General features: G+C 35.7%; 2 protein-coding genes across 3 annotated transcripts in view; one reads left to right on the top strand and one right to left on the bottom strand.

The window, feature by feature from the left end:
* The window catches only part of CEP44 (centrosomal protein 44), a 37289-nt gene extending 27856 nt beyond the window's left edge, over positions 1–9433 (bottom strand). Inside the window, exon 1 of the mRNA XM_025386067.1 lies at positions 9332–9433. The gene's annotated coding sequence lies outside the window, so the exon portion shown is untranslated. The remainder of the gene's footprint in view (positions 1–9331) is intronic.
* Positions 9208–23537, top strand: part of FBXO8 (F-box protein 8) — a 55849-nt gene continuing 41519 nt past the window's right edge. The window contains exon 1 of one of the 2 annotated variants that reach the window (XM_025386068.1): positions 9208–10065. The gene's annotated coding sequence lies outside the window, so the exon portion shown is untranslated. The remainder of the gene's footprint in view (positions 10066–23537) is intronic. The other variant, XM_025386070.1, reaches the window with a different exon arrangement.

Below are 23537 nucleotides of genomic sequence, written 5' to 3'. Positions count from 1 at the left end.
GGAACCCAGAAGGAACCACACCCACCCAAGCCCCAGTAATAGGCCCACAATCTGCAGACCTGATTTTGAATGTGTAAGCAGACCCACAACCTGGCTCCACCTAAGTGACTGTGGTTTAGAAGTCAGTCTCATCAAGGGAGCCAGCAGGAGAAGATCTTTATCTACTGAAATCACTCTGTGAAGTACAGAAGTGGTAACTGCTCCTTCAAATATACAGACACCAGTGAAAGACTCAAAGGATTATGAGTAAATATAACATGCCAAAGGAAACCAATAAGGTTACAGAAACTGACTACAGCAAGATGAAGATCCATGAACCGCTTGACGAAGAATTCAAAATAATCATCTTAAAGCTCAGTGAGCTACAAAAACAAACAAACAAACAAACAAACCCAGATAGAAAATGAAATAAAATCAGGAAAACAATACATGAACAAAATTTTGTTCAATAAAGGAGAAGCATAAAAAAGAACCAAACAGAAATCCTAGAGCTGAATGATACAATGACTGAACTAAAAAATTCAATAGAAGGCTTCAACAACAGACTCAATCAACCAAAAGAAAGAATCAGCAAACTGGAACACCAGTCATATGAAATTATGCAATTAGAGGAAGAAATTAAAAAAGAATAAAAAGTGAAATGAAGTAATACTACAGGACTTATGGTACACCACTAAGTAACTTAATAAAGACATTATAAAAGTTCCAGAAGGCAAAGAGAGAGAGAGAGAAAGGGGCAGAAAGCACATTTAGATTATGACTGAAAACTTCCCAAATCTAGGGATGAAAATGAACATCCAGACTCACGAATCCCAAAAGTTCCCAAATAGGTTGAAGCCAAAGAGGTCTGCACCAATACACACTATAATGAATTTGTCAAAATTCAAAGACAGAAAAAAAATTTTGATAGCAACGACAGAAAAGTAACTTATTTCATATAATGGAGCCCCCATACAGGTATTGGTGAATTTCTCAGCAGAACACTTGCAGGCCAGGAGAGAGTGGAATGACATATTCAACATACTGAAAGTGAAAAAAGAAACCTGACAACCAAAAATAAATACCTGAAAAAACTGTCCTTCAAGAATGAAGGAAAGAGCCATGAGTGGTGGCTCACACCTGTAATTGCAGCACTTGAGGAGGCTGAGGCAGGCAGATTGCTTGAGCTCAGGAGTTCGAGACCACCCTGGGAAACATGTAGAAATCCTTTCTCTACAAAAAATACAAAAATTAGCCAGTCATTGTGGTGTATGCCTCTAGTCCCAGCTACTTGGGAGGCTGTGGTGGGGGGTTGGCTTGAGCCCAGGAGGTTGAGGTTGCAATGAGTTGAGATTATGTTACTGCACTCCAGCCTGTGCAACAGAGCCAGACCTGAAAAAAAAAAAAAAAAAAAAAAAAAAAAAAAAAAAAAAAAAAAAAAAGAAAGAAAGAAAAGAAAAGGAAAGAAAAAGAAAAAAGAATAAAGAAAACATAAAAACTTTCTCAGATTAAAAAACTCAGGGAGTTTGTCACTTTCAGACATGCTCTAACAAGAAATGCTAACAGGAGTTCTTCAAGTAAACCGAAGATACTAAACCAACAGTATGAAAGCAGATGAAAGTATACATCTCACTGCTAAAAGTAAACATGAAAACAAACACAGAACATTGCAGTAGTACTGAAATGTGTGGCACATAAATCTCATTGAACACTAGTATATAAATTAAAAGACACAAATAGTATGAATAACTATAACAACCACAGAAATTTGTTAATTGAAACAATACAGAAAGAAGTAAAATCTGGCCGGGCGTGGTGGCTCAAGCCTGTAATCCTAGCACTTTGGGAGGCCGAGACGGGTGGATCACGAGGTCAGGAGATCGAGACCATCCTGGCTAACATGGTGAAACCCCGTCTCTACTAAAAAATAACAAAAAACTAGCCGGGCGATGTGGCGGACGCCTGTAGTCCCAGCTACTCGGGAGGCTGAGGCAGGAGAATGGCGTGAACCCGGGAGGCGGAGCTTGCAGTGAGCTGAGATCCGGCCACTGCACTCCAGCCTGGGCGACAGAGCAAGACTCCGTCTCAAAAAAAAAAAAAAAGAAAGAAGTAAAATCTGAAATCAATTACATATATTGGTGAGGAAGAGTGGAGAGGAATGTAGAGATTCTGAATGTGAATGAAGTTAAGTTGTTACTAGTTTTTTAAAAAACCTGCTATAACTACATAATATTTGATGCAAACCCCATGGTAACCAAAATAAAAAGTAGTAAATCAACAAAAAAGAGAAAAAAGAAACCAAAGCATTTTACTACAATCATCAAATCACAAAGACAACCAACAAGAGAAGACAAGAGAAACAGAAAGCAAATAGAAAACTGAATAAAATGGAAACAACTAAGTACTTAATTATTAAAAATTATTACTTTAAATTTTTAGTAATTAAGGGCTCTCAAAAGACATGGAATGGCTGAAATGGATAATAAAAACAACACCCAACTATACGCTATCTACAAGAGACTCTAACATTTAAGGACACACATAGGCTAAAAGTGAAGGGATTGAGAAAGATACTCCATGCAAACTAAAACCGAAAGAGAGCAGGGTTGCTATCTATATCTATATCAGACAAAATAGACTTTAAGTCGACAACTGTCAAAAGAGACAAAGTAGGCATTATATAATAATAAAAGGGTCAATTCAAAAGAAAGATATAACAACTAAAAATACATATGCACCCAACATCAAAGCACCTTAAAATATACAGCGAACACTGATAAATTTGAAGGAAGAAATAGATACCAATACAGTATAGAAGGAGAATTGGATACATCACTCTCTGTAACGTACAGGTCATCCAGACAGAATGCCAACAGCAAACATTGATAGAGTTGAAGGAAGAAATAGATATCAATACAATATAGAAGGAGACTTTGATACGTCACTGTCTATAATGTACTGGTCATCCGGACAGAATACCAACAAGTAAATCGCAAACTATACAGCATTTTAGACCAAACAGACCTAACATGCATATACAGAATATGAGACCCAACGAAAGCAAAATAATCATTCTTCTCAAGAGCATATGAAACATTTTCTATAACTGATCACAGCCTAGTCACAAAACAAGTCCTAACAAATTTAAGAAGACTAAAAACATTCTAAGGACTTTGATCACGATGGAATGAAACTAGAAATCAATAATAGAAAGAAAATGGGAAAATTCACAAATACAGGGAAATTAAATAACATACTATTAAATAATACTGGGTCAAAGAAGAAGTCAAAACAGAAATTATAAAATATCTCAAGACAAACAATAATAAAAACACAGTATACCCAAATATATAGGACGCAGTGAAAGTAGAGTAAGAGAAGTGTTTATAGCAATAAATGGATTAAGAAGAAGAAAGAGGGAGGACATGGCGGCTCACGCCTATAATCCTAGCACTCTGGGGGGCTGAGGCGGGCGGATCATGAGGTCAAGAGATAGGGACCATCCTGGCCAACATGGTGAAACCCCGTCTCTACTAAACATACAAAACTTAGCTGAGCATGGTGGTGCACACCTGTAGTTCCATCTACTCGAGAGGCTAAGGCATGAGAATCACTTGAACCTAGAAGGCAGAGGTTGCAGTGAGCCAAGATCATTGGGCCACTGCACTCCAGCCTGGTGACAGAGCCAGACTCTGTCAAAAAAAAAAAAGAGAAAGATTTCAATAAACAACCTAACTTTACACCTCAAGAAACTAGAAAAAGAACAAACTAAATTCAAAATTGGCAGAAGGAAGAAAATAATAAACATTAGATCAGAAATAAATGAAATAGAAAATTGAAAAACAATTTTAAAAATTGACAAAACTAAAAGTTCCTCTTTTGAAAAGACAAACTAAATCAGCAAATCTTTGGCTAGACTTTAAAAATAGAAGACTCAAATAAAATCAGAAATCAAAGAGGAGACAACTAATCCCACAGATATTAAAATTATCATAAGGGACTATTATGAACAATTACATACCATCAAACTGGACAATCTAAAAAAAAAAAAAAGGATAAATTCCTAGAAAACTATAACTTACCAAGACTGAATCAAGAAGAAATAGAATGCCTGAATAGACAATAACAAAAAAGGAGATTGAAGGAATAATCAAAAATTCCCACAAAGAAAAGTCAAGAGCCAGACACATTCTAGCAAATATTTAAAGAAAAATTAATACAAAACCTTCTTAAATATATCTTTAAAAAAAAAGAAGAGGGAACACTTCCAAAGACTTTCTGAGGCTTGCATCACCCTGACACCAAAGCCAGATAAAGAAACTACAAGAAAACTACAGTCTAATATATTTGATGAATATAGATGCAAAAATCCTCAACAAAATGTTAGCAAACCAAACACAACAGCACACTAAAAGAATCATAGACCATGACCAAGTAGGATTTTTCTTTGTGATACAAGGATGGTTCAATACATGACAACCAACTAATGTGATATACTGCATTAATAGAATGAAGGATAAAACTCACATGGGCATCTCCACAGATGCAGAAAAAGCACTTGACAAAATTAGATACTCTCTCATGATAAAAACTTTCAATAAATTCGGTATGGAAGAACCTTATAGCAAATTAGGTAAAGAAAGAACAAAATAAAGTCCATTTATGAGAGGCCCACAGCTAACATACTTAAAGGTAAAAAACTGAAAGCTTTCCCCATAAGATCAGGAACAAGGCAAGGAGAGGCTACTTTAGCCTCTCCTATTCAGTGTAGTATTTTAAGTCCTAGCCAGAATAACTAGGTAAGAAAAAGAAATTAAAAACATCCAAATCAAAAGAGAAGAAGTAAAATGATTTACATGTTTGCAGATGACATGATCTTGTATGTAGAAAACCTTAGGGACCCCAACAACAATGTGAGAATAAACAAATTTGGCTTTAAAAAAGAAGGAAATCCTTCCATTTGCAACAACATGGATGAACGTGAAGGACATTGTGCTAAGTGAAATAAGCTAAACACAAAAAGACAAATATTGTATTATCTCAATATATGTGAAATCTAAAATAGTCAAATACAAGCAGAGAATAGAATGGTGTTTGTAAGGGAATTTGGGGAGAACAAAATGGGGAGAACAAAATGGTGAGCTGTTGTTCAAAGGGTACAAAGCTTCAGTTACGCAAAATAAATAAGATCTGGAGGTACAACCCAGTGTCTGCGATTAGCAATATTGCATTCTTAAAATTTTGCTAAGAAGTTAGATCTAATGTTAAGTGCTCTTATCACAAAAGGTGAAAAAAAGATGTGTAGAAGGAAACTTTTCAAGGTGTTGGCATTGATTTCTTGTACTAATAATGGTTGGATGGTTTCACCATATCTACTTATCTCCAAACAGAAACTGTATACAATAAATGTCTATAGCTTTCTGTATGTCAATCAGATCTCAATAAACAGGTTAAAAAATGAAGCAGCGCCAGATCCCTGCACACACACCTCTAATAATAGTCCCTTTGTATACAAAGCACCCCAAATTTTCCCCTTCTGAGTGTGTTATCTACTTAAGGGCCTGGACTACAAAATTCAAGTTTTCACTTTTCACCCAAAGTTTTCCCTTCTCACACAGAATTTTGTCCTTCAGTTAGCAGATTTAAGAAGAGAATTTCAGAAATTACCTTTAAATACTACATTCTTATCTATACCTGGTGTTACCAGCTCTACCTAATTCATTTCATCTTCTTTCTTACCATGAAATTATAGAAACAAAAAGGTTAAATTACTGTAAAACACTTGATGAAAACATATTGTCAGCATGAAATAATTATCATTTAATAAACTGCATCTTTCGAACAATTTTCGTCACTTTTTGATCTTCGTGTATTAATAAGTTAATACATGTAAATCATAACCAGAAGGGAAAATCAAAACATTCCATTTACCAAGTAATGATGAAAAATAGAATGTGTGTGATTTAGTTAACTTAAAATATTATGGAAAGCAACAAATAACAGAAATGGTATCTGGGATAAATTTCCTGGACCTAGACAAGGATGTTTGGTGATATCTCAGGCTCTTCAAAACCTTTGCACATGCCATTTCTTCAAGCTTGAAGAGATACAGAGCAACTCCTTCCCTCTCCCATTCTCCATCTGGCTAATACCCCTCGGCATCCTGCTTAAATGTCACAACCTCAAATAAGTCTTAGATCCCAAACTAATTAATCCCCCCCATTAATTTTCTCTAATAGACCCAGTTCTTTTCCTTCTTCGTACTTATCATAATAAAGAACCAAAATCTGTGCCTAGGGACCAAAATAGCACTCTACCTGAAAAGCAACACTCACCCTTGTCATTTCTCAGCTTTATTTCAGAATGAGCTGGGTTACTACCTGGGGTCCCAAAACGACCTATATCCCAATGGCCTAGAAACAGAAGGAATACACTCATTCCCACTCTTGATGCTGATTCTTCACTTTAATAAGCAACCACCATTGTCACTCAAGATGTTTTGCAGTCATCGGTCCCAAACTCCTGCTGGCTGGCCAAGTAGAAAAGGTGAACAGGGGAAAAAAAGGCAAGAAATTCAAAATATCTACGCCTTTCACAGAAAGAGTACATTGGTACAATTATTTTGGAAAACTTATTGACGATACCTAGCAAAAGCTGACATACATAGGGCCTATGAAACAGGAACATGACTCTGAAGAATGTACACAACAGAAAAACATATACGTGAACCAAAAGATTTGAACGAACTGAGACTTTAAACAAAATGATTCATTTTTTTTAAAAACTACCCCAAAAGTAATAGCATGGAATTTATTTCTAAATGACTAAATTTCTTGCATGGAGTGGGGCTTTCATTAGATTTTCAAAGGAGATTTTTCCCAAAGAAGAGTCATAAGTAGGTATATAAAGGATTAAGAAGCTTTGCTAGAAGGAGATAGGCTTCTGAACTATAAAAGTCTAGTCAGCCAGTAAGGTGAAACTCAATAAGTTACATAAAAACATCTACCACAACTGTCCATGGACACTTCATAGAAGAAAAGTAATACGTAACAATACCTTGAGTAATGAACCCTTTGAAAATGAAGCTCCTTTAAAATGAAGTCATTACATAAAATGAAAACAGAACAATTCATAAATCAAGTGAAGCTGGGTGTTTTCCTTCAATTCGTATTCCCCAGCTGTCCAGGATACAAATCATCCCTTTACACACCTTTTCTCTATCTTTAAATAAGGACAGGTAAAAAGGCTAGCAATTTACAAAATCCTAAATTTAGTAAGCTTCCTACTTTAAGCCCCTAGCCACTCATTTCCATAGCTATTTCCCCAGGGTAGAGCAACTGCTCCCTCTCTTTATGAACTTTTCTGTTTCTAGTCAGTTCTCCTTTATCAACATGATAGGGAAGAGCTTATTGAATATACTTTTATAGACTTGTGCATGCACATTTTAGTCACCTTTTTTCAGCCAATCAATTACTTCAACTAAACATTTACATTTTTAGTCAGAGATAATTTTAGGTACTGTCAAATGGGAGATAACTAGAAAAAGAGAGTCATCCTGAAATCACATTATACAAAACACTGGCCAAGAAGGTAAATCCTCTTTAGTATCCTTTAGGATGACTGAGGGTGGATGGACACATGGAAGTCTAAAAGAGATTTCCCAAGATCAGCCTTGACCTTCCTGAAAAACACGAAGTGAGGACTACTCTGGCCTTAACTACAAAAAATGTATTCTTGGATTTTGCCACTGGCCAATATAGTAAGTCTGAGCTTCTTTCAGGTTCCACACCCATCTATTTTAACACAATTCTTCTAGGGATACCTTCTTCTCATTACGACATCGTGTAACTTTAACGCAAATTCTATGTCTTTCCAGACTTCCTTTAGTCCTTCCAGATGAATATTCCATTTTCCCAGTGCAAGTAATTTTGTTTTATGCAACACCTTATGATATTTTCTCACCTTTCCTTTTTCTGACATCTTGGAAAACATTTCAGTGTCTCTTACATGATTTTTACCTCTGGTAATGAAATTTCTGACAACAAAGTATGTCTCTCTTCAGTACCAGCAGAATAAATATTTTGAAGAGTAATACAAGTAGAGCTTGTGAAGGAGGTAAGTGATAGGAGACAGAAAAATAAAGGGATTTAAAATTGGGATTATTACAGAATAAAATTACAGCTACTGCTCTACATTCTCTTAAAGGATTTTACTAAGTCTATTATAAAATTCAAACGCCCTAAAAACAAGACATTAAAAGAAGACAATCTATTACTTATGTACATTTTAACACCTTACTTTCATTAATGAAAAATACTTTTAAAAATTTAACATTTTCAACTTACAGCACTGATCAAAGGAAGGATAAAAGGAGATACCACTCAGCTTGCAGCATAGATTCAATAATAAAGCTCTTTTCTTTCTACGAGTCAGATCTGCGCAACTGAACTTGTGGGAGAGGTTGTGAAAATGGTGTACTCTAGCAGTTTAAGATTTTCAACATCTCTCAACTCAATGCTGTTAGAGGTCATTAAAACAGTGCCTCCCAATAGAATGTCACTGGACCAGAGTGATTTTTGTTTAGAATGTAGCAACTACACTGACTTTGTTAATAGTCAATGGCTAAGAGTTTGTGACATAGCACATAACGCTCGATTATTATCTAAAAACACGTATCAAAAACAGAAAAGATGAGAAAAAAAAAGTTTATGAAACTGCAAAAGATACTAGGGAAATAATTCTCTAAGAGATAGGAGAGAGGTCTCAGACAAAGCACTGAGAACGCTGGGTGGGAGTGGGGAGGAGTAAGAGACAAGTAAAGAGTTCAATGGGACTGCCGTGTTCACATACAAAATTAAAAGGTCTGCAGATAATTTGGGGGGGGGGAAAAGCGCCATAATTCCAGAGTAAAAGAGAGTAACAATTTCAAGACTAACTTATTATAGTGAGGGAAAAATCTGTAGCCTTCAATAAAGGTAGAGAAATATTTGAAAAGCTGGGAAAATGCAAACAAGGAAAACACGAACTGCTGTCTTGTCCTCCTTACAGTCAGGAGCCGGATGTATCCTCACCCCAGAGGATCCAATAGGAATCAGTAACCCCGTAACTTTCCAACTCTAAGTCACAACCTAATTCTGATAGGATGAGCTGCCAGCATACTTCCCACTTCGTTGTGACTAAAAGCTCACAGTAGTTGTGTATATAAGCAAGGCTCCCCTCCCGCCGCTTGATTTAAAAGAATGAAAAGGCGGACCCAGTCATTCGTCCCCGCCCAGGGTCTCTATAAGGGCGGCGGAGAGAGGCGACCTCTGCCCAATACAGGGCGCAGCCTTGCTGTCTCCTCGGGGCTTACCTAGCAGCCACCAGCAAAGAAGCCGGTTTCAAAGGCCCAGCACGACAGGGACAGGAGGAGGGAGCGTATGCAACCATTGACAGTCACCAGAGTCCAGCCTCCCGCAACGAGTTGCTACAGCCAAGCGCCTGCGCCCAGCCACGCTTCTCGCGCCGACCGTTTGTATCTGGAATTGTGGGTTCCTGCCCGCCACGCACCGCGGCAAGACCTTCAAAGCTGCGGGCTTCTCTGCGCTCCAGGATTCCTCGCTGCAGATTCCACACCGCGTTCGTCAAGACTCCTGTGAAAAGCGACTCTGCTGAGAGCCTTCTCAATGGCCAGTCCAATTCTAACTTGCAGCTGAGAAGTTTTTCTGATCTTGATGGTCAGAGGGGCTCGTGCTGCGAAGTGAGGAACAAGGAATCTATAGCGAATTGTAAACAACGGAAATAAAAATGCGTCTCCGTTAAGAGTTGGAGCCTAACGTCACTTCCGGCAACAATAGGAAACGTCAAAACTAGGGCAGTCGGCAGTTCTGGCTCCTGCAGCTGGAGGTGCCCTGAGTTCTGAGGGTCGTAGTGCTGTTTCTGGTATTCTCATTGCGGTCACCTCCACCGGTGTGGACAAGTAAAGTTTGAACCGGCTTCTCCATGGCCTGGGCACCAGTTCCCGGCTGAGCCATTTTCTTTTTGGCTAAAAGCCCCCGCCCAGAGGCCGATTCGTCGCGGCGGCGGTGGAGATCGCAGGTCGCTCAGGTACAGGAGTCAACCTAGATATTTCAGCTCTCTTGCCCTTTCCCTGTTCACCTTCACTTTTCTCGAAAATGAAGACAACCAGTGCTTGCCAGTTGGCCGAAACTGGCCGACCAGCAAGAGTTTGGGACCAATGACAGTGCAAAGCATCTTGAGTGACAGCGGTGGTGGCTCATTAAAGTGAGGAATCAGTGTCAAGAGGCGGGACTGGGTGTGTTCCTTCTGTTTCTAGGCCATTGGGGTGTAGTTCGGTTTAGGACTCCAAGTAGTAACCCAGTGTCGTTGTGAAATAAACCTGAGAAATGACAAGGGTTACTTTCTTCAGGTCAAAGTGTTGGTTTTCGGGTCGAGTGTTATTTTGGCTCCTAGACACAGTTTTTGGTTCTTTAGTACTTTCCAGTAATAATGAATGCAAATACAAGTATAGTTAGGATCACGATGGATTGCTAGCTGCTGCAGTAGTCAAACTTTGATTATATAAAACTTGACAAGCTTTTGTTTGAGTCTCAGCAATTGTGTTCTAATCTCTTAGTAGGTTCTCAACGAATAATATTTATTTGGCAAAATTACATAAATTGATCCCATTCCTCGGTCATTTAATTTTTTTACTTTTATTTTTAGGTTCTATATGAATTTACAAATAAAATAATTGATTCTACTTGTTTTACAAGTAAAATATTCATTTTCAAGGGTCCTAGGTGTATATCCCCAAATGAATATATCATGATTTTTATTACTGCAAAGTGAAGACAATTTATGTTTTCTATTTCAGCTTTCCTTTTCCTTCTTTTAATGTTTGAAGTAATATATTTCTGAGGTAGGAGCTCTACACACTCCTCAACTCTACCCTTCACGAAAATGATATACGAAATAGAGTAGATTTCAGAATAAAGAATAGATAAGTTTTATTATTTTTTTTTCATATTTTGTCAAAAATTCATCTTTAGCCAGTTAACCTGACAATATGTCTGATGAGGTACTTCATTAGTTGTCTTGCTGGATAACAAATTACCCTCAAATTTACCCCAGCTTAAAACAACAAATATTATCCGTTTCTGTACGTCAGGAATCAGGGTGCATTTGTAACTTCATTTAATAATAAGTTAGAGCAAATTAACTAATATTACTTGGGGCCCTTGGATCAATTGAAATACTTCCATCCACAAAATATTATAACTTCTAGATAATACAAAATGATCATAATTTATTACATATGACCACTTTAATGGGGAATGTGTGTTTACTGTTGCTGGGTTAAAAGATATTTTCCTCATTTTACAATATAAAAACATTGAATTACCAAATCTTTAATCACAGAGTGTTGAAATTAGTCATTCAAATTTGTAACTTTGTGGTTTATTGTTTAACCAACTGCACTTGTGCCACTAATTTTTTCCTCATTTTGATTCAAATTTGGAAACTGACACTATTCCATTGACTGACCCATGATAATGCATCAAAATCATTAATGCTAAAGTCTAAGAATTATGCATTTAACTTGTGTTTCTTTTTCTTGAATTATTTTACTTAAATAATTTTTTAAGCAATTTAAATGAAATACATCTGTTTCTGGACATTTATGTTCACTATTTCTTTTTCGTTTTGCTCTCATTGTTTTGTTTTTCTGACAAATTTCTTGACATAGCTCTCTAATAAACTGAAACATTTTTGGCTGACTTGAGTAAATTTATATCGTATTTGGGGCAAGTACTTTTTTTGAGACAGATTTTTATTCTGTTGCCTAGGATGGAGTGCAGTGACACGTGTGAACAAGACTCACTGCAGTCTTGACCTTCCAGGTTCAAGCAATTCTCCCTCCCACATCAGCCTTCAAAGTACCTGGGACCACAGGCACACGCCATCATGTGTGGTTAATGTTTTAAAATTTTTGTCTGACTGTGCTGCCCAGGCTGGTCTTGAAGTCCTGATCTCAAGCGATCCTTCTTTCACAGCCTCCCAAGGTTCTGGAATCAGGTGTGAGCCACTGTGCTGAGTCTGGGGCAAGTACTTTACAGCAATATAGAGATAAAAATATTTGTGGTTTGGAGTTTAGGCAATAGCTTTAGGGAGTTTAACTCTGTAGTCAGCAGTTAGTGTATTTTTCAAGAATAGATTGCATAAGATTCATAAGCTATTTGAATTAAGGAACCAGATTTTAGCAAGTAAGCCATGCATGGAGAGACCCTATGTGGAGTAGCGATTTGTGGAAGTCATGAATATAGGGAAAAAAGAGATGGAAAGGACAGATGTTAAATACACACACATGCACACAATCATCTCTTCTTTTATTTATTTATTTTCAGAGTTTTTTCCCCTCACTTTATTTTACAGGGTCACAGAATTGTTTTTTCCAATTTTTAAATGGTAGTAAAATATACGTAACATGAAATTTACCATCTTAACCAGTCTAAGTGTGCAGTTTAATGGTGTTAATTACGTTGATAATGTTGTGCCACCATCATTTTATTTTCACAGGATCACATAATTGTTTTTTCCAATTTTTAAATTATAGTAATATATACATAACGTAAAATTTACCATCTTAACCAGCAGAAGTATACAGTTCAATGGTATTAATTACGTTGATAATGTTGTGCCACCATACTCTTTTTGTAAAACTGAAACTCTATACCTATTAAACAATAATTCCCCTCCCCCATTCCCAGGCCCTAGCAATCATCATTCTACCTTTTATTTCTGGTTTTGGAAAACGGAAATGTTTGTATTCATATTACTGGAAAGTGGTAAAGAACCAAAACCTTATATATATGGGCATATCCAGTATTTGACTTTTTTTGACTGGCTTATTTAACTTGGCATAATGTCCTCAAGGTTCATCTCTGTTGTAGGGTATGCCAGAATTTCTTTTCTTTTTAAGGTTACATAACATTCCCTTATATGTGTCGGCCACATTTTGCTTATCCATTCACCTATTAATGGACATCTGGGTTGCTTCCATGTTTTAGCTGTTGTGAATAATGCTGCTATGAATATGGGTGTACAAATATCTTTTCCAGACCCTGCTTTCGATTCTTTTGGATATATACCTGAAAGTGGAATTGCTAGATCACATGGTAATTCTGTTTTTAATTTTTTATTTTTTTAGGAAGCTCCATATTGTTTCCGCAGAGGCTGTAGCATACGTATTACATTCACGTTAACAATACATAAAGGTTCCCATTTCTCCACATCCTTGCCAACACTTATTTTTTTTTTATAGTAACTATCTTAATGGATATAAGGTGGTATCTTATTGTACTTTTGATTTGTATTTCGCTAATGATTAGTGATGTTGAGTGTATTTTCCTGTGCTTATTGGACGTTTGTATATTTTCTTTGGAAAAATGTCTTTTCAAGTCCTTTATCCATTTTTGAATCATGTTTTTGTTATTGTTGAGTTATGAGTTATCTGTAAATTATAGATATTAGATTTTATCAGATACATGATTTTAAAATATTTTCTCTCATTCGGTGAGTTGCCTTTTTACTCTATTAATACTGTCTTTTGATGCACAATTTTTAGTTTTCATGATGTTCAGTTGGTCTATTTCCAACTTGTGCATTTCAAAATCATTGCCAAATTCAGTGCTGTAAGCCTTTTGCCCTGTTTTTTCTTCCAAGAGTGTTATAGTTTTATGTCTTACATTTAAGTCTTTGATCCATTTTGAGTTTATTTTCATAGATAGTGTTGGGTAAGGTTCCAACCTCATTCTTTCAAATGTGGATATGTTTCTCAGCACCATTTGTTGAAAAGATTGTCCTTTCCCCCATTAAATCATCTTGACACCCTAGTCAAAAATCTTTTGACCATATATGTGACGGTTTATTTCTGGATTCTGTGTTCTATTTCATTGGTCTGTATGTCTGTTTTTATGCCAATACCATACTGTTTTGGTTACTGTAGCTTTGTAATAAGTTTTGAAATCGGAAAGTGTGTCTTCCAGCTTTGTTTTTCTTTTTCAAGTTTGGTTTGACTATTAGAAGTCCCTTGAGATTCCATGTGGATTTTAAATTTATTTTTCTATTAATGCAAAAAACATCATTAGAATTTTGGCAGGAACTACATTGAATCTATAGATAACTTTGGGTGGTATTACCATCTTAATAATAATAAATCTTCCAATCTGTAATCACAGGATGTGCTTCCGTTTATTTGTCTTCTTTCACTTCTTTCACTAGTGTTTTGTAGCTTTCATTCCAGAAGACTTTTACCTACTTGGTTAATTCCTAAGTATTTTATTCTTTTTGATGCTATTGTAATTGGTATTATTTTCTTAATTTGCTTTTCAGATTGTTTATCGTAAGTGTAAAGAAATACAACTTATTTCTGCATTTTGACTTTGTATCTTTCTACTTTGCTGAACATATTTATTAGTTCTAAGTTTTTGGTAGAATCCTTAGGGTAACTATAAAAGATTTTACTGCTTTCTTTCCAATTTGGGTGTCTTTTACTGTTTTTCTTGTCTAATTACTCTCAGAACCATGGAATTTTACAGCTAAAAAAGATCTTAGGGAACACCAGTTTCAAAACCCTTATTTTACAGGGGAGGAAACTGAGACTTCAAAATTTTAGTGACTTGCCTGATGCTCACTACTAGCTAAGGAAGGAGACTGAGTCAAATTCATGTTTTCTTTCCATATGTCTCTTTTCACTATTAAATGTTTTCTCATCTCATTTATCACCTTCCCCCTATTTCTGGCTGCCTTCAATATTCATTTAATTTAATACCTTGTTTTATTTGTATAAAAGCAACTCAGTGAGAATTATGACTTTTGTTTTGTTTTTTAATTCCATAGCACTCATAGCAATGGCCTTTGTGGTTAGTGGGCAGGCGAGTGTGTGCATACTGAGAAGGTGGGTTAGGATATGCTATGCTACCATGACTACAGCTGATTATAGGCACGTGGAGTAAATAGTAATGCAATTAAGTAAGAACCATATAATTAAAAATAATGCTAGTGAGAAGTATGATACATTTATTTTATTTAAAATTTCAAATAATTGGACAATGGAACATTTCTTGAAAAACAAACCAAAGAAATTGAATAAGCCTAAAATTCTTAGATTTTTGGTTGCATTTAAATAACACATCTTAATATTTACATTTGTTTAGTTGCCATTTTCGTAACACTTATTATAGAATAAAATTGAAGAACAGGAAAAAAACCTTCAGGAAACAAAGTAATATTGTAAATCTTTTTGAATTAAAAAAAACCTGCAAATGGTATGCCTTTTAGTAACAAAAACTGCTCTTGCAGGACCAGATCTTTAAATTTAATGAGTGGGGGCTTTTTATGTGTTTAATGTACCTTGTGACCTCTTAGTACTTAGCTATTTCCCTTTTCTCCTTAGAAAGACCTCCTTGTGGACTTACCCTGCCTTCATTTCTCTACATTTGTTGCCTTTAAATTTTAGGGATGTGATTGGTTATCAGGTTTTTTTTCTTTTTTAAAAAATTTCTCTACCCACTCTGTTCTAAACTTCTTTGGTGGTCTATTCTTTTGGAAGTGAAGAAATAAATGCTAGTCTCCTGATTTGATTCAAAATGTCTCAGAAAATATTTTCTCATAGACTCTCCCATGTTCCTATGCCATTGAATAATATTACATGATATCGGTTAAAGGTTTTTAAAACCTAAAGTAACCAAAAATAGAGTTGCTACTTTTTACTTGAAAAGCATTGAACATTTTTAAAAACATATAGGTGGATTTCCTTATCTTTAGAATTTGTGTTTTAGAGATAACTATTTTAGTACACACTTTAAACCTTCATCTGAGACAGGACATTTATTTATAAATTCCAGTATTTAGATAACTAAGAAATACTGAAGAAAAATGATCATTTATAATGTGTATTTAAATGAGGCTATTCATATGTCAGTCATTACATACCAATGATTTAACACCGTTTCCTCAGTAAAAGCTTTATGGAATTGGTTTGCTTCAAACAAAAGATCTTAAAGCAGAATGCTTTTTTGAGACCTCCGGACTCCTTTCTATTCTTGCCATCTTTTCCTGTGTAGATTTTATATGCTCAAATAGTATATAAACCATTCTTCATTATTTATCGTCTACACAGCATGTGCCATTTGAGTGCTTAGTGCCATGAAATTATTAAAAGCAGTAGTTACCTTTTTCTTAATAAATACTACCTTATTTGGTGTTTAACTTGTTATATAGAGATAGTTTGATTAAAGCTACTTAATATTTTACAGATAGACTTTGTATTAGGTACAACAGCTATTAATAAAATTTGTATTTTAGTCTTTTTAGAAATAGGCTACTATTTTAAAAAGGAAACAAAACATGATAGTCAAAAATACCATGTCTTTTAGAAAGGTCGCGATCTTCTAGAAGTTAAAAAGTATAGAAAACTATTATTCTTATAAATTTTAATAAATGTGTAATCTGTATAATTATTTGTAGTTAATCCAGAGTTTGTACTGCTTTTAAGTGGAAGCTCTTTTTTGCTGTTGTAAGACTCGTTTAGACTAAAACTACTTCTTAAAAAAAAAATCCAAAATTATGTCAGAACAATATAGCTGTTTCAGAAACTACGTACTGCTTTACCAATTAAAAGATGCTTTTATATACATTTTCTTAGTTAAGGCTCACAGTCACCCTGTAAAATAGATAAGAATGATTTCTCCCATTTCACAGAAAACAAAAGGTCGGAATCTTGTTTGAAATACCTAAGGTCATACAGCAAGTTACAGCGTAATTGGAGCTCCACCTTTAAATTCATCCTCCCCAGTAGTGATATCAAAAAACTTCTACATTACTGTAAAGCAGACATTATAGTATATAGCCCACTTTAGAGATTTCAGTTTTATTTATTTATGCTGAAATTAGCATAATAAAACTGAAAGTAGACAAATTAATTTTTAAAAAACCAAAAGATTTACACGCCACTACACTCCAGCCTGTTGACAGAGGGAGACTCCGTCTCAAAAAAAACAAAACAAAACAAAAATCCGAAAGATCTAAATACATTTAGATTTTTAAAAAATTGGCTTTGTCAGCCAGGCACGGTGGCTCATGCCTGTAATCCCAGCACTTTGGGAGGCCGAGCTGGACGGATCACATGGTCAGGAGTTCAAGACCAGCCTGGCCAACATAGTGAAACTCCGTCTCTACTAAAAATACAAAAATTAGCTAGGCATGGTGGTGCGTGCCTGTAGTCCCAGCTACTCGAGAGGCTGAGGCAGGAGAATCGCTTGAACCCCGGAGGCGGAGGTTGCAGTGACCTGAGATTGTGCCACTGCATTCCAGCCTGGGCAACAGAACAAGACTCTAATTCAAAAAAAAAAAATGGCTGTCAAATAAGTATTTGGTCAATGAGTAATAAAAGTATTACTGTTAATATTGATGTTGTTATTTTAATGGAAACAAGGGCATACACGAATTTAGGAGATTCTAAATAAAATTTACTGATTTTAATGTATTTTAATAAGTAGAAGCATTTTTCTATAGATACTAGAAATATAATATTTGTAGCAATCCAAATTAATTCATATAGCTTATTACTTTGTTTTCAAATAAGCAATTATACCAATTTTCTAACTAATATATTTTATATTTACATTGTCTTTTTTATCAGACTAAGAGTTACACAAATACCGATCCTTTTTGCATTGTACCTTGCTCTGTTGTTGATATATCCTATGTAAGTGGTCAAAACATCATTTAGGATTTGTGTCATTAAGGATTTGTATCCCTTAATTCCATCTTCTTTTGATCTATATGTATCTGAATTTACCTGAAGTGAGAGATGATTCACAGGTTGTAAATTTTTCACAATTAGTTGGATTCTTAAAATATAAAATAGTTATTATTTGTGAAATGATGCTAGACTTCCCATGTCCTTGGCCACCCTCTTTAAAGCATTCATTAGAGTTTCTAATTCCTTTTTAAAAAACATCTTTATTAAGGCATCATATACATACCATAAAATTCATTTATTTTAAATGTACAGTTTCCTGTCCTTTTTTAAACTTTTTTGGTTTTTTTTTTTCCATCCTTCTATGATTTTTTAAAGATAATTGTAGATGCACATGAAATCTCAAGAAATATAGTGATCCCTTGTACACTTTACCTAGTTTCTCTGATTGGTAATAGTTTTGGACTATAATAATACACTATCAAAACCAGGTTTTGCCATTGATACAATCCTTCTTATTCATATTCCCCTAGTTTTATTTTTACTCAGTATACATATGTATATGTGTATGAAGTTCTGTGCAAGTTCACATATCCAGCATCATAGTCAAGATAGTACATAGTTGTAACACCACAGGGATCTCTCACACTGTGCTTTTATAACCACACCCACCTCTCTGATGTTGACCATCTTATCATGTGCTTGTTTGCCATTTGTTTATCCTCTTCATTGAAATGTGTGTTCATATCTTTTGCCCATTTTTGTATTGGATTTTTTGGTTTTTGTTTACTGTTGTTTTGAGACTTGTTTATATATTCTAGATGCCAGTCCATCAGATATGTGGTTTACAAATATTTTCAATATTTTCTCTCTGTCTATAGGCTTTCATCTTCCAAATATAGACTTTCAAAGAGCAAAAATTTTTTATTTTGATGAGTTCCATTTGATAATTTTTACTTTCATAATCATGCTTTTGATATAAGTCTGATAATTCTTTGCCTAGCCTTAGACCCCAAAGATTTCCTTCATGTATTTTTCTTTCTTTCTTTTTTTTTTTTTTTTTTGAGACAGTCTCGCTCTGTCACCCAGGCTGGAGTGCAGTGGTGCAATCTCGGCTCACTGCAAGCTCCGCCTCCCAGATTCACGCCATTCTCCTGCCTCAGCCTCCTGAGTAGCTGGGACTACAGGCACGCGCCACCACACCCTAATTTTTTGTATTTTTTGTAGAGATGGGGTTTCACCATGTTAGCCAGGATGATCTCGATCTCCTGACCTCGTGATCCACCCACCTTGGCCTCTCAAAGTGCTGGGATTACAGGCGTGAGCCACCATGCCTGACCCCTTCTATGTATTCTAAAATTTTTATAGTTTTATGTTTTATGTTTAAGTCTATGGTCCATTTTGAGTTAACTTTTGTAAAAGGTATAAGGTTTAGGTCAAGGTTCATCTAATTCACTTTTTTAAAAAATCAGTGTTTACCAATTGTTTATTCAACAAATATTTTCTGAGCACTTTATATGCCAAGCCACTGTGTTTGATACTGGGTTTATTCATGTAACCTATTGTGTGGAGTCAGTTCCTTATTTTAGTACTTACAGTCATCATTTTGCGTGGTACCATGTTAACTGAAACTAGTGCATGCTGGAACTGTGGCCTTGCTATGTAAATGGCGTCTCTCTAAATTTCACAGATACTAAATTAATGAAATTCAGGACCAGGATTATGACTACTCAGGTAATTAAATCCACAATTATGAGACGTACTTTGAAATGAAGGAACCAAAATAATAGTTATCATTTAAAGAGGGTGAGAGGGATGAATACAAAACTACCTTTTATTGTGAACTACCAACTATGGGTTAAGTTGCGTAAATGTTATCCCCACCTCCCATGAAATAAGAATTAGTATCCATTATTTTACTAATGAGAAAAATGAGGATCAGAGTTTATAGGCTAATCAGATTCCGTGTTGTGATTTGATCCTGATCTTTTTTCACATCAAAGCCTGTGTGCTTTCCACAAGAACAGCAGCAGCCTGAAAGAGCAGCTGCAGCTGGGAGCAGCGATGGAGGTAATAAACAGTGACAGGGGTAAAAAGAGATGAGAACCAGTGATGAAGAAACAGATGGTAAATTGCCTTTGTCATCCATGGGCTCCAGCAGTTCTGGGAATATGCTTTGTGGGTTAAGAATAAAAGCTTTAGACTCAGATAGACCTGAGTTTGAATCCTAAATCTTCCATTTTTCCGGCTTTGACTTCTCAGGCAAATTTACTTAACCTCTCTGGAGCACTGTTTCCTTAGCTGTAAAATTAGGATGATAACACCTACCTATTCGTTGTTGTGAGGACTAAAATGAGATAATATATAACAGACTTAACAGAGTGCTTTGCACAGAGTACATATTAATGGGTTATAGCGCAAAATAGTATTGTTTAATGTTTATATTATTAAACATTATATAAATAAATGTATATGCATAATATTATGTACAAAAGGAGGGGACAGAGCCAAGAATTCATTCTAAGGCTTAAATCTCCACACACAAGAAATAATTAAAGGGATTTTTTATTCTACTTTGTTAGAATAAAAATAAAAAAAGAATGTCTCTGCCCTTTAAAATAGAAAATTCTTATCAAAAATGGCAAAAATAATTCCTACTAAATATTTTGATGTTTTCTTTGATAGTAGGTTTCCTACTACTCTTATACTGTGATGCTGAGTATTTATCTCTTTAGTAATGGTATTCAGTCTGCATTACACTGAGCCCTAAGGTAATAATTCTTAAACTGAGTACATAAACTCAAACACACATCTTTTTCAAATTTACATACCTGGATTCCACAACTAGGAGATTTGTAGTTACAAAAAAGGTTGTTAGAGGAATAAAAATAACCCTTGAATACTTTTTAGCCAGGTTTACAAATGTTTAACATTTTGCCACATTACCTTATTGTTCCATCTGTATAGACATAGACGTTACTGTTTTGCTGAACCATTTTGGAGTAGGTTGCATATGTCACACCGTCACACTTCAGTGTGTGTTACAAAGAACGAGAATATACTTCTGTATAGCCATTTCACAGTTATCAAGTTTAGAAAATTTAACATTGATGCTATGATACCATATTTTTATCCAATCTTCAGCCCATATATCTAATTTCTTATTTATCTCAATAATGTGCTACATAGCAATTTTTTTCCAATCCTGTTGACATACTGCATTTCGGTGGTATTTTTTGTAGCCTCCTTTAATCCAAAACTGTTCTTCCACCTTTTTTCTTTTTTTTTTTTTTAACTTTTATGACATTGGCATTACTGATTTATTTATTTATTTTTTTTTTTTTGAGACGGAGTCTTGCTCTGTCGCCCAGGCTGGAGTGCTGTGGCCGGATCTCAGCTCACTGCAAGCTCCGCCTCCCGGGTTCCCGCCATTCTCCTGCCTCAGCCTCCCAAGTAGCTGGGACCACAGGCGCCTGCCACCTCGCCCGGCTAGTTTTTTGTATTTTTAGTAGAGACGGGGTTTCACCGTGTTCGCCAGGATGGTCTCGATCTCCTGATCTCGTGATCCGCCCATCTCGGCCTCCCAAAGTGCTGGGATTACAGGCTTGAGCCACCGCGCCCGGCCTGATTTATTTTTTAGGAACAGAGTTTTACTCCATCACTCAGGCTGGAGTGCAGTAGTGTAATCTTAGTTCACTGGAACCTCCAGTTCCTGGCCTCAAATGATCCTCTTGCCTCAGCCGCCTAAGTAGGTAGGACTACAGGCATGTGCCACCACACTCATCTAATCTTTTAATTTTTTATAGAGATGGTCTTGCTATGTTGCCTGGGCTGGCCTCAAGCAATTCTCTCGGCCTTGCTCTCCCAAAGCACTGAGATCAGAGGCATGAACCACCATTCCCAGCCCGGCATTGGCATTTTTGAAGGAAAAGATTCTGTTATTTTACAGACTGTTTTTTGAGTATATTCCCTATTAAATTCAGATTATGGATTTTTGGCTGGAATGCTATATAATGATGTTGTGTCCTCAGGGCATCACATCTAGAGGCACATGATGTGCATTTGCCTCTTATTTGTAAATGTTAATTTTCATCATTTGGTTAAGGTTTTGTCTTATTTCTTAATTTTTTCTTGTAATTAATGACTGATATGTGGGAAGATACTTTGGGATTCTGTAAGTATTCCATTCTTTGTCAAACTCCAGATTCAGCAGCATCCATTGACAATTCTTGACTAAATTATTTTTTCTCTGATGGTAAAATGATAATTTTTCTAACTACATTATTCTATCTTCTTTAATTAGAATTCTACTCTAAAAAAGAGCTTTCCTTCTCCTTTATGTTTCTATTGATCATCATCAGTGTAGACTCACAGATTCTTTTTTTATGTAATGGATTATACAGTTTTTCCTCAGTATTTGTGGATCTGCATCCACAGTGTCATTCGACCACAATTGAAAATATTTGGAAAAAATAGAAAGTAACAATACAACAATAAATAATAATACAAATTGTAGAATACAGTATAACAACTATTTACGTAGCATTTACATCTTACTGGATGTTATAAGTGACCTAGAGATGATTTAAAGTGTACAGGAGGATGTATACTATGCCATTTTATACAAGGGACTTGAGCATCCGTGGATTTTGGTATCTGGGGGGAGGTGACATGAGGGGGTGATCCTGGAACCAGTCTACTGCAAATGTTAAGGGACAATTAATTCATTACTGTCATTTTTATTTTGATGTTCCAGGTTTGGCCAATAGGAGCCGCCTTCAAATTAGCTCCTAATGTCCTTTTGACATTATCCCATTGCTTTTGTTTTTCTTTTTTTTTTTTTTTTTTATTTGCTATTAGTTCACTGAACACTCGTAATCCAAGTTTAAGAAACACTGCCTTAGGAGTTTCTTGGTAGCCCCTAAGGGGGTCCCAAGTAAACTGGAAAGGTACAAGTTGAGAAGAAGATGCACCTTTTCACCATATTCATGTATAGCAGAACTTTGATGAGTCCCTCCTATAGGTAAATCCCCCAAATATGTAATATATAGAGTATAATATTTTATAATTATATCTACTTAAATTAAGGTTAAAATTAACTTTTATTGACGAGTTACCAGATGAAATCAGGAAAAATAAATCAAGTAATTGCTATGCAAGTGCTTCAGCCACATTTTAATGCTTAAACATTGGATCTTTGAGGCAATGAAAAGTGACTTAGAGATTTCTGCACCATGTTCCTTGCTTTGAGGTGATTGGTTTGACAGCCATTTTGCTGGGCCAATTGTAAATGTAAGGAGGGTGGCGGCAGGGAGTTTTTCTCTAATGTCATTCAATTTCTGTAGCAAAAATGCTTCTTCATTTTGCCTGGGTGAGGGAAAGGGGTTGGGATACAAACCCAATCTTTCTAGCTGTGTGATATATGTGTGTTGAGGGGAGAGGTTGTGGTCCATTTTTACATATATATATGCACATTATTTTATTTAATTCTCATAAAAATCATACAAGGGGGATATTTTTATTGGTATTGTGTAGGGAAGGAAACAATGACCCAGAGATGTTAATATCCTGATTCTTTTGCTCATTTCACTCTGAATTTCTCTCTTCCTTATCCTATGTTTTGGAGTGCCAAGCCTCTCAAGGTTTCTGCAAGGTACATAAGCTTCTGCTTCCCTCTCCATATGATTCCAGACTGTCCTTCATCTTTGTCTACATGGCTTCATTAGTAGCCACTCCTCCTCCTACTTTTCATGTTGCAGAAATATGTTGAAATCTCATGTTCATGACTGTCCTGTTTTCATTTTCTTTTAGTTGT

Source organism: Theropithecus gelada, chromosome 5, assembly GCF_003255815.1.
Source record: "Theropithecus gelada isolate Dixy chromosome 5, Tgel_1.0, whole genome shotgun sequence".
Taxonomy (NCBI): domain Eukaryota; kingdom Metazoa; phylum Chordata; class Mammalia; order Primates; family Cercopithecidae; genus Theropithecus; species Theropithecus gelada.
Note: the sequence above shows the minus strand (reverse complement) of the source record. Positions and strands in the feature narration are given on the sequence as shown.